We start from the raw sequence: 15,810 nt of genomic DNA, 5'->3' as shown, positions 1-15,810 counted from the left end.
ATTCCTTGCTTATCCAAGTGGGCCTTATGCTGCAATACCCGGTCTTCCTGCCCAAAAAGATGGTTTGCTCCTAAGCTCTCAGCTATTTTGCTTTAAGAATTAACCAGCTGTCCTGGCTACCTTAACCCTTCATGGCAGCTCCTCAGGTGATTCTGCCTAGAATGTATTTTTATAGAGGCAAAGTTTGCTGTCTGAAGCTCAGGGTCTTAACTCTGCCATTTACCTTCCCAGCCACCCTCTGGATCCTAAACCCAATTATTGCATGGTTACTGTGGGCCAAACTGCTCTGTGGGCCCACTCACCACCATTTCCCCCTGTTTGTGATCAGGAAGAAGAGCTTTGACCTTGGGTTGTCTCATTCCCATCCTTCTCTTGGCCAGGTGGTTTATGTTGGACCCCCAACACACCATCCCCACGTTTCTTTCTCTGCTGACCTCGATTCAGACACTCTCCAATGGGCACGTCTACCTTTTCATTGCAGCTCTCTGCAGTCAAGGAGCTCCTTTACACAGGGCTAAACTCCTCGCCCATCTCTGGGTTGTTTTTCCATACTGGCTGTCTTTCCCAGACAACCTGTACTCATCCATGACCATGGCTGCAGTTCCGAGTAACATCCCACCAAGTCTCTGTGATCCTTCTTTGCTCACTGCAGACCGAACGATGGAGAGGCAGCTGGAGGCAGGTTCATCCTGCCCCTCCACGAGTCCTCCCTTTGGTCAAGAAACCTCTTGTGCACTGTGTTAGTTTTTGGCCATGTTTCCTTACCCTGTGATCATCGGTACTGCGGCACACTGCTTCCTCTCCCTCCTGCCGTCTGAAAAGCTTTTATTGTCTGGTGCTACTGAGCAGAATAAAGTGTTTTCTGAGGCCTGATGGCAAGAAGAAAAAACAAAAACAAACCCTAAAATAAACAGAGAAACATGGATATTGAAATGTTCAGATTCAGAACAGGGATAAAAAGAATAAATAGGCCTTACCAACAAAACATTTTACAACCATAACCTGATTTTCACTGCTGCCCTGTCAGACGGGTACTATTTATTATATGCTTTGACAGGGTGGTCTTGCTAAAAGCCAAATGATGTGTGATGTGAGTGAGATATTCATGGTGCATTGGAGACTGTCTTGTCCTGCTTGTCTGGCTGAGCTTTGTGTGAAACTGATACGCTCTGATTATCTGTGATAATATGACCTGATGGCCAGAGGGAGCTCCATTATGCAGCACTACAGCAAAAAGAGCTCTGCAAGGCTTGGTTAAATGCTTCTGAGTAGGCTGCAAAAATTTTGATGGAGTAGAGGACTGCTTCCAGGCTTTCCTCCTCCAGCTGTTTGAATGTCCTGTGGTCGCCACTGGATGGATGAGTTGGAGAGGATGAATCAGGCCCAAAGAAGAAATGTAAGCAGGTGAATGGAGCTCAGGTGATTTTGTCCCATGCTTTGTCCAGTGGGAGGTCACAGACGATTCAGCAGGACCTTTTCCATTTGATGCGTTGTATGGCTGACAGCCTCCTGAACTTCAGTCCAAAGCTAAACCCCAAACACCTTCAGCACAGTTTAGAGATAAGAAAGAGAAGCTTGTAGGGGAGAATCTCAGAAGAAAAAAAAAAAAGGAAAAAAAAAAAAGAAAAAAGCAGGCAAGACAGGCTGGCTGATAAAATGAGGCTGGCAGTGAGGAAAAGCTTTGTTGTTACTACCTGCAACTGAAGATAAACTGTAGGCTGAGTGGAAAAGTGGGATGTGAAGACTATAGGATGGAGCAGTCAGAGGAGAATTTTTGGCATTGATTTACTATGACTGTGGCCTGAACAAAATCCCAGGAAGCTTGAAGCTGTACTTCATGATTTAAAAAAAAAAAAATAAATAAAAAAAATAAAAAAGACCATCCATTTTTTTCTTTTCATAGGTAGAAGCAAAGTTTTTTTTGGGGGGGAGGAGGGGAGGATGCATCTGAAGGCATAGCTAGTGGGAACAGCACACAGCCTTAACAAGTTTGGCAAAGTGTTTGCACCTAGGCAAAGGCAGGGCAATGCAGGGCAATGAAGGGTGTCAAAAAGACATGCTTCTCCCCACAGTCTTCCAAACTTTGGGTGAAGAGAGGAAACAGCACAGCTGTTGGTGTCCAAAGCAAACAGAGTCACTGCCCTTGTTGTCTGTTCAGTTTTTCCCGAGAGTTAACTTCTGCTTTGAAGCACCACATTTACCGCATGCTTCACGTAGATGATCCGAAATTAGTTCTAAATAAAACAGTCAAATTGGGGCCAGCTGCTGGCCTTCTTCCTCTGTACCTCCTCTGCAAAACATACACTGGCTTGTTCAGAGATCCAATACCTTGAGCATCTGATGGGCACTGGGAAAATCAAACCCAAGTACTCTCTAAAGTTGGAGCTGTAGGGAAGTGCTCAATCCCTAGATCAAAAAGCAAGACAGCTTTAGGGACAGGAGGTTATTATCTGAGATCTATTTCTAAGTTTTTGCCTATTACTGTGTCCCTCTGACCAATTTGCTGAATAAAGCCAAAAAGAAGTAAATTATATGGAATAATGTCGATGCCCCTTTGATGCAATAAAAGAAGCCGTGAGCCCAGGGCCAATATTGATAAACTCTGGTTTTAGGAGACCATTTATAGCACAAATGTATATGACCAAAATAGGACTGGGAGCAGTATTCAAGAGAAGGACGTGAAGAACAGCGTATTTTACATCAGGAAGAAAATGTGCCCTTGGGAGCCAGGGTACAGTGCTGTAGACAGACTGCCTGGCAGTAGCACTGTTCTGCAGAGCCTTCAGGTCTCTGCTTGTTGCAGTGAAAGTCCAGCATCCTCTGGCTTGATTAAATGCACAGAAAGATAAGGATGCACATATAACAAGGTGCTCTGAGGTGAAAAAAAATAGGAAGCCAAGGAAACAAAAACATTTAATAATGTGGAGGATGTAATCTAGGTATATGGGGAGGAGCATTCGTGTATGTGCACTGTACGGTCAGGGGGACAAGCCTGCCTGTCCGTGGTGGCAGTGTTTTTTGGCTTTCCCAAACTGCAGTGGTTTTGCTGGGAACTGGGTGGGTTAAGCATGCTGGCAGGCAGCCTGATGAAGACAAGCTAATTGCCCAGCAGCTCCTGTGTGGCCAGGTGGGCGAACACAGGGCCAGCAGTGAACAAGATGGAAGGAGCTGCTAGTTCTGGGATGAGAAAACATTTGTGTAGCATTCATGAGGAAATTAGAACAACTGTAAAGTTATTCCAATTTATGCTTGAGATAAGGCTGATCACTATTCCTCCGGAGAAAATAAATCCTCTGCTTTTATGAAGCCAGATCTAATACTGGACTCTGCCAACCACTACGCACGCATGCATGCCTAATTGTTCAGCCTCAGCAATGGTTTTTTAGATGCTGGAGAAGGTGTGGCTTACCCTTCGTGTGCCTCTGGCTGTGCCACCTTTCCAAACCTGTCCCCAGGCTCTGGGTGGGATTTCTGCTCTCAGCCAAGGCATTGCTCTGTGTGTTAGCAAAGAGGGGCCACAGAAAGTCATTTTACTGACAGGACAGTGCTGGATGCTGGGGGTTAAGCTCCAAAATTTCCCCTTCTGTGCACTGATCTCCCTCTAAATGACCCGGGGAAGAAATGGCCATGGAGGAAATGTCGACTATTGGGCTGGCAGCCTCGATGCAAATGGCCAGGTCTGGATGACATTAATCCTTTCAATGAAAGATTGCCGCAATAAATCGGCGTAAGGGGTGGCGAGGTCTGATGTATGAAGACAGTTTAAAACAACTAAATATGTGTACTGTAGCTTGCCTGAACGATTCACACCTGCCAAGTGACACCCACACATTTCATTGTGCCTGTCAGTCTGCCCAAGCCCAAAAGGAAAAAAAAGAAAAAAAATATATACATATTTTGTAATTGTTGTTTTTCCTCACTGCTCCTCTCTTACTGCCCTTCTGGGTGTTTGTGGGGCAGCTCACCTCCTTTCTCCTGCTGCCCTGAGATATATCTGCTGATACATCATGCTGAGATATTGTGTTGTCCAGAACGGAGCCCAGGCAGGTGGAAGTACCTAGGTGAAGGGTGGAAGACACACAGTGAGGAGCCACTGAAACAGGGCTCCTCAAGGGTAGAGCCTTAGCTTCAAGAAGCAGCGAAGATCATAGTTTCTTATAGTTCTGACCTCCTGATACCACACATGTTTTGGGGGTAACACGAGAGAGCATACAAGCACCAACTGGCTGAAGCTTTGAGGGGAAAGCTGGGAACTCTTCCTCTTCAACAGAGACCAAACCACTTTGGCTTTATGCCTTTTGATTGAGAGAGTGAGCGACAGGGTTTTTTAAACCTCCCTGCCACTATACGTGGATGCAGGGAAGGGGAGATGTCCCTCTGCACGTGTGAGTGTCTACATGTGGCTGAGAGAGAGACAGGGAGAGAGAAAAGCACACGGTCATCTTCTTTGCTTGCTCTGAGGTACGTGGGGAGGGATCTGACTCAGCATCTGGTGCTAGGCACTCCACCAAAGAAAGATATAACTTGCCATGAATGCTGGAGGGCGGTGCAGTTGTGGGGAAATTTAACAAAAGCAATTCAAGGGCTTCGTAAACGCCGTTCCCCTGGTTCTCAGACTGGCAGCAGGCTGTGCTCCACCTAAAACCGAGAGGTCTGGCTGCAAGACAAGAGGGGATGGTCCGGCAGGCTGGCTTAGCACTCCATCAGTTAAAGAGAAACTCTGCATTCAGTTCTTCCCCAGAGATTTCATGCATCTGATTTAGCATCCTAAATAAGGTATCAAATATTAATACAAAATATTACCTCTACCTCAGGGACTCGCAAGCCATTCTTGCTGTATACTCAAGACTTTTATTAAACAGGCTGGGCCTGCAGTTGTATTATTCTTCATACAGGAACAAATCACATTTTCTGTGTCAGGGTGCTGCTGTTGTAGAGCTACAAGAGACGAAATAAGAGAGAAAACAATACAGAGCAAAAGAGACAATGGAAGAGAAAGCGATGCAGGGAACTAAAACTGAAAAGTAGGAGCTGGAGAAAGAAGGATCAGAGGAAGGAATGAAGGTGTGTGGTGATGGAAAGGGGAAAAGAGGCAAAAGAGCAGGAAAAAATGTGGCAAGAGAGAGAGAAAGAGAAAAGCTTATTTCTGATTCATAAGGCTAAAGCATATTTCTGCAGGGACTGAGGAGCTATGCTGGAAATGCAGGGGAAACACATATGAGTAATAATTAGCTGCAAAATGGAGTTTAGTTTTTTTCCCCTTTGGCTTTTTCCATTCTTTTACCTGTTCCCTTTGCTAAACCTGTAGTTAAGAAGTTAACCTGCATGACCTGCTGGACCTAGCCCCAGTACATGTCTTCATCCTCCAGCAGGAGGTAAGCTGCAGCAGCATCCTGCGAGTAGACATTAGTACATGGACTGTTGGTGGTGCAGATCCCCCTAAATTTAGGCAATTCCCGTCCTTCTATGGTCTGTGCTATGCACCTGGTCTGACTAAATGACTGAAAAAAACCACTAACTGTTTCTGAATAGGTGTGGAAGTGTTATCTTGGATTGCAGTGCTGTTTTGTCCTGGGAACTGGAAGATCTGCCTGGACTCTGCAGCTACCTTTGCTGGTCCTGCTTTATACGTGTTCTTTCCCTGCTGCGCTACAGTATAACACAATATGACAGAGTAATACCCACAGGTCTGGGTTAAAGACAGTCTTCCAGATGAGAGGAGTGAGTTCAGCCCTCCTCACAATGCTGTGCCACAGACGGCCTCGTGTTCATGTTTTGCTGATTTTTAGGATTTGCTCCTCAGACCTCTAATGTCAACAAAAAGGAAGACAGATCAAGCAGCAGCACAGTGTTAGTTTTGATTCTCCAAGCTCTCCATCTGCTTCCACAGCAGCCGTATGGACTAATGTGATCACAGGTGGCAGGACCAGACCCTCTCTTTACTTCTTGGAGATCAGATTTTTACAGCATGGCTCATTTGACAGAGCAAACGCAAATGTAATTCCTGGGTCTGCAGAGTTTCTGGCTAAAAGGAATCACAGTTTGATCAAGCAGCCTGACCTTTTGTGCACTGCAGGTCTCTTACATTTTTATTCAGCTGCCACTGTAATGACAGGAGAGAACTTGTGTTTGATGAAAGCATCTTTTTTTTTTTTTCTTTTCTTTTTTTTTCAGATGAGTATTTAGTCTTGATTTAAAGACAGCAGGGGATGGGACATCCACAATTTATGTCCGTGACTGTTCCCTGGTTAACCACCTTCTCTCTTGAAATTCATGCGTCATCTCCAGTATAAATTTGTCCAGCTTCAGCTTCCAGTCAGTGATTCCAACTCCTCTTTTTTTCCCCCTCTAGATTAGAAAGCCCTTTAATAGCTAACATTTTCTTCCCATGAAGGTACTCGTACATTGCAGTCAAGTCACTTCTCAGTCTTCTTTTTGACAAGCTAAACAGACTAATCTCTGAGAGTCCCACGGGCAGCCCTTTACAAATTTTTGTGTCTATTTCCTTCCCTCTTTGCTTTTCCCGCATCCTTTTAGGAGTGGACAACAGAACTGAACATACTATTCCAGACTTACGTCTCACTAGTGCTATTATACAAACAAAAAATAACCTCTCTAAACCAGGGAAGTAAGAGGCATTTTTTTTTTCTTGTACATTCAAGGCTCTTACTAGCCCCCTTTTATCACACTATAGTACATGATCAACTTCGTCTACCTTAACCACTACATCCTATTCAGAGACAATATGTACTCAGGCACTTTTGGTAGAAAAGGCTTGCATGCTTTCCTCTTAGCTTCGCATTGAACCATGTAAAAATGCGTTTTGTCTGCAAGCGCATGTTTGCTGTTGAATGCATTTCAGGGTCTATGACTGCCTTTTTCGTTATATTTACCAGTCTGTCAAACTTTACGTCTCAATAAACATTACTGGCTGTGATTTTTTATTCACTTCCAGATCATTAGGCATCAGGCCCAGTTCTGGTGGTGGGTCTGGATGAGCAACAGCCCCCATTTGAGAAGAAGTTCTTACTGACAACTCTTTTCAGAGGTCTTGCATCTGTTTATTCTTAACTCATTTATGATGTGCTTTACAGCTGCTGTAAATCATCACAGGTCTATTTTTAATCAGAATATCATGCACTACTAAATGAACAGAAATCTTTGTGGTTATCCTTATCAGCTAAACTTGTGAATCCAAGAAAATCATATCAGGTTTGACATGTTCTCTTGCAGTAAGAACACATTGATTGGCATTAATTATATTTCTGCTCATTACTTTGTCAGCAACTGACATCTGGTTATTTGACCTACCATTACTTGGAACGGGCTGCTTGCATCTTTTTCTACATTAACACAGCATTAGCGTCCTCCCAGGCTCCTGAGATTTTCCCTCCATGCCAAGATTTGTTTATTGTAGGCTGCTGCCTGCAATCAATAGGTAACACAGCACACTCTTTACAAATCGGGTACAAGTCATTCAGATCTGGAAACATTAAAATATCTAACCTTAGCAGGTGATGTTTAATATCATCAGACACTAATGGACTGGAAAGTACTTCATCCTCTTATGATTTTTTTACTTTTATTTTTTAATACAGACCAGAAGAAGTACTTAAGCTAGTCTCCCTTCTTCCAATAAAAAAAAAATGTTACCTCCATTAGTTATGGACCCATGCAACTGATAGAAATTATTTTGTTCCTAACACTCTGGAAATTCTCCTTATTGTCCTTAGATCTGCCAGTCACTTGTTTTTAACATGTATTTAGTTTCCTTTATAAATGTTCTATATTCATAGCTTCTAATTTATATTGACTGCCACCTATTTCTTGATAGAATTTAACTCATTTATCATACTTCTTTTCAGTTTCTGATTGCTGCTTTGACTTTGCAGCTGAATAAGGATGATGAGCTCTCAGCCAAAGTATGCCTTTTGTTGATTGCAAAGCCATACTTTTTTTTTTTCCCTTACAAATTCTTCTGTAAGACCTGCCAATTTTCAGTCATCTTTTATACCTAATTTTTCCCCCATCAATTTCTCTTCTACTCTTGAGAAATTAGCTCTTTGGAACTGCCCTCTGTTTGCCCACATTTAATGTAATCATCTCAGATTCATTATCATCTGGAGTTTTAGAAACCTTTAAACTCTATCAGCTCCAGCATACATCCTTACAAAAATCAAAGCTCCATGAAACAGTGCTTTCATTTTTTTCCCTCTGCAGCAGGTATGAAGGAGGGAGCAGTGCTTAAAGAATAACTCATTTTCTGGTTTGATTTATTGGTCTCAAACATTCTTGTACCAGCTTGGCTCTGGGGGTTTATTAGATGACACGTTAATCCATATGCATTCAACATCCTTTGGTTCTGGGTAACTCTAGAATAACTGTAATCAAGTAATGATGTCTTTAGTGTAGACTGCCACCACTTCTTTTATCTACTCCCTTATACCAAAACTGATTAAAACTGTGGATTTTATCATTCTAGTCATGCAAATTGTCCCACCAGGTTTCGGCAATGCCAGTTATAACAATGAGAACTTCTAATTTCTCCCGCTTGTTACAGAGTCCCTTTGCACTGCAACATGAACAGCTGAAACATTTCTTCCCATACATGCTGCCGTGTCAGTGCAGTTTATCTGTGATGAGATGAGTTTAACATCACTTTTTTCACTCCTGCACTCTGTGGCTAGAGTCTTAGGGTGTGGAGAACTTGATCCAGTATGAGGATATATATATCCAGCATCCTTGATTTGTAATAGTGCTTGAGACTAGCTTTGGAGATGACTTGCTCTTTTGCCTACAAGAACTGCATTGGAAGTTGGCACATGTCAAGTACCTCTGTCTTCAGTAAACTCATGATATAGTATTTAACGACAAGAGATACTAAATAAGCAGGGCAAAAATGTCTTTATTCTGATATTTACAGCTGCAGGGAGATTTGTGGGGAGTCAATGGGAGAGGTAGCACTTGTACTTAGTCTGGAGATGATGAGATAGAGTCCAGAGTGCAGCAGAATCTGTGCACGTGCTCTGGAGTGTAGGGAGTCTCTTTAGCTGGTAGCCACAAGGAAAGTTGGAATATTTCTCTCTACATTCCAGCTAAATGTTTTTTTTGTTGTTGTTGTTGTTGTTTTTTGTTGTTGTTTTTTTTTTTTTCCCGAGTTGCTCTCCATCCAGTTAAATTTTGCAGAGTTCACTGAAACTGGGCATGCTGTGCTGGCCATGTCAGATGCAAGGCTGGTTAGCAGCAGACTGGGAATCAGTGACATCTCTCCATCTTCCCAGGGTTTTCAGGGGATAACGTATTAAGTTGTGTATTAAGTTGTGCTAGCAGGAGCTTCTGAGGCAGATGAGCAACTGTCCATCATAATAGGATACTTCCTCTATAGTTTCCCTGGGGCACAGATTGCCAGGGCTATTTGCTGAGCAGGGGACAGACTGTTAGAAGGGAGAAAAATTTTTGCAGCAGGGGACGTCAAATAGCAGATAATAAATCTGAGACAGGCGTTCTTGTGATGCTGATAGTTGTACACATATAGATAGAACGATAACATGGGGGAGGATGTTTGGAAACACAAAATGAGATTAAAATTTCAGTATAATCCCCTGAAATAAGATCTTGTCCTTATAAAAAGAGCCAGTCCCACAGATTCTAGGGTTTGATGCCTCAGTATCAAATCTTTGGGGTCACCAGGAGAGGGAAGTTGACTCAATTGATGAATGGTTCCCAACCCACAGCAGACTCCTCCTGGAGGAGGCCAGGGGGAGAGAGACAATGTTTGTCTATCCTGGAGCAAGACAGGCACCTGCCCACCTTCTCTGTAGCGGAAAGACTTGTTGGTTACACTTCTTGGTACACCTCCAGCAGTGGCCAACAGGGAACAAACCAAAGCAAGAAAAAAAAAATATCTCCCTAGCACATGTACCTCTATCAGAAATGTGCTCTTGATCCATGCTTATCATTATTTTAGGCTTTCAGTCACAAGTCTCTGGCACTACTATCACTAAGTGCAACACCAGACATTGTTCTTGTTTGCATCAGGCTGTCAAGCACCAGCACTTGTGTCACCCTCCACTGAGGCAAAGCTCAGGTGCCTGCTCCAATGCAAGTCATTCAGGAGATGCTTGGTCACCTCTCAGCTGAGTCAAGCATTTAAAAGAGAACACATCACAGGAAGGGACACATCAGCTGCTTCCTCAGCCTTTCATACTGCTGGCTGCTTGATAACATGGAAGAGGAGCTCGGCTCCATCTGAACAGTATTAATCATGGCTGGATTGTCAGCAGTACTAGAGGCAAAAAGATTTAACTGTAGTGTGGCTGAAGAGAAACATATTTGTCACAAAAGCCTGGGGGTCCCCTGATAGTGGCAGGGGCTTCTGGAGTGAAACCCTGGGCTGATGGGGAGGTGCTGTCAGGTGACTGCTCCCTTTTATGGCCCTCAGAGTGATGGGGTGCTGATATCCCAACTAAGAACAGATGGAAAAACATTGCATTGCATTGCAACATGCCTCAGTAGTGCTTAAAGAGCAATCTTGCAGGGAGCCACCTCAGGACATGGTCACCACCATTCATGCTGCCTAAGCTCTGGGCAAAGCATGGACACTCAGAGCCTCCTTGTGCAAATGTGCTCCATGCCTTCAGGACTGAAGTGTCAGGATTTATTCTACCAGACTCTGAGATAATATGACAAATTTGCATTTTCAGCTAGGTTGTGCAAATTTCACTGCTTCCCGCCGCATGTAGCCATGCTTTGCTCCATCAGGAGTGGCTCCCTTTGTTTCAGCAGGACAGCTGAGGAATGAGATATTAGTCATCGTGAATGAAAAACCAGCGGATAACACTTAAGGAAACTAAGATGAGTAAACTGTCCCATGGGTCAGATGCTCCATCCACAGCAGAGGAAACTGGGAATATGACCAGAAGTTTAGCTTGCAATGGGGCAAAATGCTGCAGGGTTTCATATCACACAGGCTTTGCTAATTAGCCAGCTGGAAAACTCTACAGATAGATGTGCAATTATTTATGAACATATGATTGCAAGAACTCTCCAAGGTGACTGAGTCCAGCCCCTGCTAACAAAAGCAACTATACCACAACGTTTCTTCTAAACTGATCAAGTGCCACGTAGCAACAAGGCTTGACCCCTCCCTCACTTGGACCCCACATAATGTAAGACCAAAGACTATGAAAGACTTCGGAGTATCTGAACAAAGACAGGCAAAAACCACCACACTGGTAGAGAGAGTTCAGCTGTTGAATTCTGTCTGACATATTCAGAGGAACCATCTCACTGAGCCCTACATGTCACAGGACCTAAATCAGCTCTCCCTAATGAACAGGTCATTGAAAACTTGTGCTCTGTTGCAGCGTTAGATGAAAACAAGCAGACAGAGGAAGGAGGAAGGGTACTGGACTTCTGTACGTGTTGGCAGAAATGTTTACAAAAACCTACGTTTGCAATGGCAGAGTTTTCATTCTGTGATGGCTTGTGCTGACTGAGAGTGGTGACAACGGTCCTGCAGGACATTGAGCTTGAGCACTGCTTCCCGCCTTTACACCTGTCTGTAAAACAAACAGCATTAAATGTGGATGTATTAAATGACAATTATTACTATTATATATAATAAACCACTCCCCGAAATGATCCAGGCTGGGAGTTTTCAGAGTGTCTGTCTTAAAGGAAAGAGTCCCAGGACGTGCTAACTCCACTTTTTTCTTCCATTTGCTATTTTATATTCCCCTAACCTAACAATTCTTATATGTCTCTTCTTCAAACTAATGGATCACATCCTTCTCAATCTTTCTTCAACAGTAACCTCCCAGGCAGACAATCATTCATGTCACCAGACTCTGAACTTCTTCCATTTCTTCTGCAATCACTTTGAGGGCTGGTGACTAGGACTGAACACAACATTCTGAGTGAAAGCACACTATTGATTTATTGAATGTCTTTATAATTTCAGTAATCTCTTTCACGCATGCTTTCTTACTGCTGATGCCAGAGGACTAAATGGATAAAGCAATGTCTTTCAAATACACTGAAATGCAAGATCTCAGGTATAATCCCTTCCTTCCCCTTGGAGAAGTAGCACATCTGACAACTTCTATGTTGCCAAAAGTGCACATCCATCTTGGCTTTTCAGGCAGCTGAACTTTTGACTTTCAGTGTGACTTTCAAAAATGCTGGTGTTTATTGTGTTACTGCACATTTTCAAAGTAGCTGTATCTCATTTATAGAGGTGGAATTCAGTTAGCTGAAAATGCAAATATCTTATATTGGGTTCAGATACATTGAAGGAGGGAATGCTGAAGGACTTTTCTTTGCCAATAACCATTTCTGTAGGTGGATTTTACCATTAAGTATCTGCTACTGTTTTAACAAAGGATTCTTTTTTCATATAAAATATATGGGTCATCTGTAGTATAGTGGTGGTGTTCAAGGAAAGGTTGGACCTGGTGACATAGTTTAGTGGGTGACATTGGTGGTTGGACCAGACGATCTTGGAGGTCTTTTCTAACCTTCTAGGATTCTGTTTCTAATATCACATAAATATGATGGCATAAAATATATATATGAAAACTGAATTCCTGAAATCAGTCCCAGAATATGTACAGCAGCACTTAGATTAGGTATTAGAAACTTCTTTTTCTTTTGGGACTTTGTTTTGAAAAGTTTGCCTGTGGAAGATTCTCTCCTGTGCATATACCAGCCCTTGGAATAAATCACTTCTGCAGGCTAAAAGTTTGTTATGCCTTAAAAAAAACATTTTAAGGAAGGAAGAAAAAAAAAAAAAAAAGAAAAAGTGATGTATCTTCCGGAAAAACAAAAAGCAATAATTTTTAGGAATTCAAAAGTAACTGATTCCTTCTGGCCACCTCCTGGCATGCCATTCTCTGCCAGCTCCTGGATCCCTAAAAGCTGCACTTGGCCTTTAAGTAGGGGAGCATATATGTTTAGGTATAAGGAGCAGATGCCTGTTGTCCCTAAAGCAGCAGTGCAGATACCCTCAGAGGCAGGTTTGGACTGAGTGCTAGCAGCCTCCATGCTGACTCTGAGATTTTTCTGCTCTGGTAAGGACTTAAGGATGAAGCTTCTGGACTTACAGGCCCTTAGACTCTATTTATCTTGGCATATGCCAGTGTAGATAAAAGAGTATATGGTTATATGCTGAAGCTGTCTGCTAGAGCCAATTGACAAGAAATAAATGAAAAATGTAGACATAATTAAGACTAAGTGTCTTCTAGACAACAAGGATCATCCTCACCTACAGGATATGAGTCTCACGGAGTGAAACAGGCAGTAAGATGATTTTGCATCCAACTTACCATCCATTGCCTTCATCCATTGCTCTTTCTCAATGTATAGTCACACCGTGTGGTCCACTAATTGACTCAGGATTTAATCATACTAAAAAGAGACAGTTATTTAAATGACGACACTTGCACCTAATTTCCTAATTTCCTTTTTTTTTTTTTGACTACTCAAAGCCACCTGAAGTTATTGGTGTCATGGGAGAACATACCCAGTCCTGAGAGTAATCACAGCCATGACTGAAAAAGGAACATTAGGGATCTGCAGAAATTTGCTGCTCACTTGTGACAGCACATGTATTAGACAGGTCTCCTACACACAGAAATCTTCCCCAGGTGCTTATAACAAGCATTTAGCTATCACAACAGACTTGCAAATATGAAATATGAATCTTTAACACTGAGGGTATCTTTAGGGATAAGAACAGTTGTGCTTCTGAATTTAAACTATTCACAGCACATATTTGATGTCAGTTTACCTATCAGCAAACAGCAGAGGTGATTTAACAGACATGCATCTACAAAAGTGATACCTTAGGAGGCTAGGACTCCATGCAAATGCCTGTTATTTGATCTTGCTCATGTTTATCACCAAAGAATCTGATCATTTAACAGTGACTGCATGCAAATCTTGCAGTGAGACAGCAGGGAAGTGCTGGTCAGTCAGCAGGGTTGTTATCTGACAGGAACAGTTCCTCTTTGAATAGCTCGTTGAGCGTCACATTCTCCTGCTATGATCAGATGCAGAAAAAAATGGTTGGAGGATCTGGTTCAGACCATTAACCATGAGGCTGATGGGACATGTGCAGGCTTCATCCTTGGAGGTTTCCAAGATCAGGCAGAACAGAGCCCTGAGCAACCTGGTGTGACCTCACTGTTGACCCTGCTTTGAGCAGCAGATTGGACCAGAGGACTTCCTGAGGTCCCTTTTAACCTGAATTAAATTACCCTATCATCCTTTTTATTTTTTATTTTTTTTGGGGGGTGGTGGGAACAACAGTAATTTGCATTATATAAGAGTCTGCAACTCAGTAAGAGCTATCTGACAGTTCCTGTTGCCAGGGTCCCAAATCACTGCTCTGATGACAGAACATCTTCAAAGTCCAGCATGCTTTCTTAGCTGACAGCAGTCTTGCTATTAGCTTCACTTTTTGCAATCTATACTTTGAAAGCATTCTTCAGTCAGTGAAGCCACAGGTCTAGAAAAAAAATATCAGCAGGGGATCCTTGGCTGTGAAATTCACATCCAGAGAGCAGACTAAAATGATGGACAGTAGCTATAACTTTCTATCACTTTCCCCAAGTCCATTTACCTTTCATTAGGACTAATAAAATATGGTGGCTATTTTCCACACATGACCTTCACCACAAATGTACAACTTTCATTTTTTTCCAAAGTTTTCCCCACCACCGACTTTGTTTCCTTTAGGAACTGTTGTGGTTTTAACCCGGCCGGCAGCTAAATGCCACACAGCCGTTCGCTCACCCTCCCGCGTCCCTCTCTGGGATGGGGGAGAGAAATGAGAAAAACTGAAGCCTGTGGGTTGAGATAGAGACAGTTTATTAGGACAGAAAATATAATAATAATAATAATAATAATAATATGTACAAAACAAGTGATGCACAACACAATCACTCACCACCTGCTGACCGATGCCCAGCCTATCCCCGAGCAGCCGGCCCCCCACCCCGGCCAGCCACCCCTATATATTGTTTAGCATGACGCCAGATGGTATGGAATACCCCTTTGGCCAGTTTGGGTCAGCTGTCCTGGGTCTGTCCCCTCCCAGCTCCTGCTGCACCCCCAGCCTGCTCGCTGGCAGGACAGAGCGAGAAGCTGGAAAGTCCTTGGCCTGGTGTAAGCACTGCTCTGCAACAATTAAAACATCAGCATGTTATCAGCGCTCTTCTCATCCTAATCCAAAACATAGCACCCTACCAGCTACCAGGAGGAAAATTAACTCTGTCCTAGCTAAAACCAGGACAGGAATGAACACTAAAACATACTTTCTGTTTCATTTCATGTAGACTTTTTTTTCTGTCATATCAAACAATTTCATTCCATTTCAGTTCTAATAGAAAGATGTTTGTTTGTTTTAATACCCCTTCCTCAGCCTAAAAAAACAAAAAATTGGAGATGAATCAGGTGCTTTTTTATTCTGAAGAATTAAAATCTCTAAGGGAACAAACATTTCTCATGAGCATCCGTTCCTTTGAAAACTAGTTTTTTGCCCAGAAAAAAAAAAAAAAAAGGAAAAGCAAGCGTTTGATGAATGTATTAGCAACTCACTCTAACTACATTAATAAACGAAACCCTCTGGAAGCAAAAAGAACTAAATAGCCTCTTAAAACAGATAGCTGCCTCTGTTGGCTTTTTATGGACTGATGAACTCGGCACAGCGTGCTCACGTAATCCTTCTGCAAGATGCTCTCCCACCTCGAGGTGCAATAGAAGTCACAATACCATGGTGGGAATCCCTCTGTGAATGGCTACCGTGCA

This window comes from Anser brachyrhynchus (assembly GCF_964034855.1).
Source record: "Anser brachyrhynchus genome assembly, chromosome: 1".
Taxonomy (NCBI): domain Eukaryota; kingdom Metazoa; phylum Chordata; class Aves; order Anseriformes; family Anatidae; genus Anser; species Anser brachyrhynchus.
The sequence above is the reverse complement of the archived record's forward strand: the minus strand, read 5'-3'. Positions refer to the sequence as shown.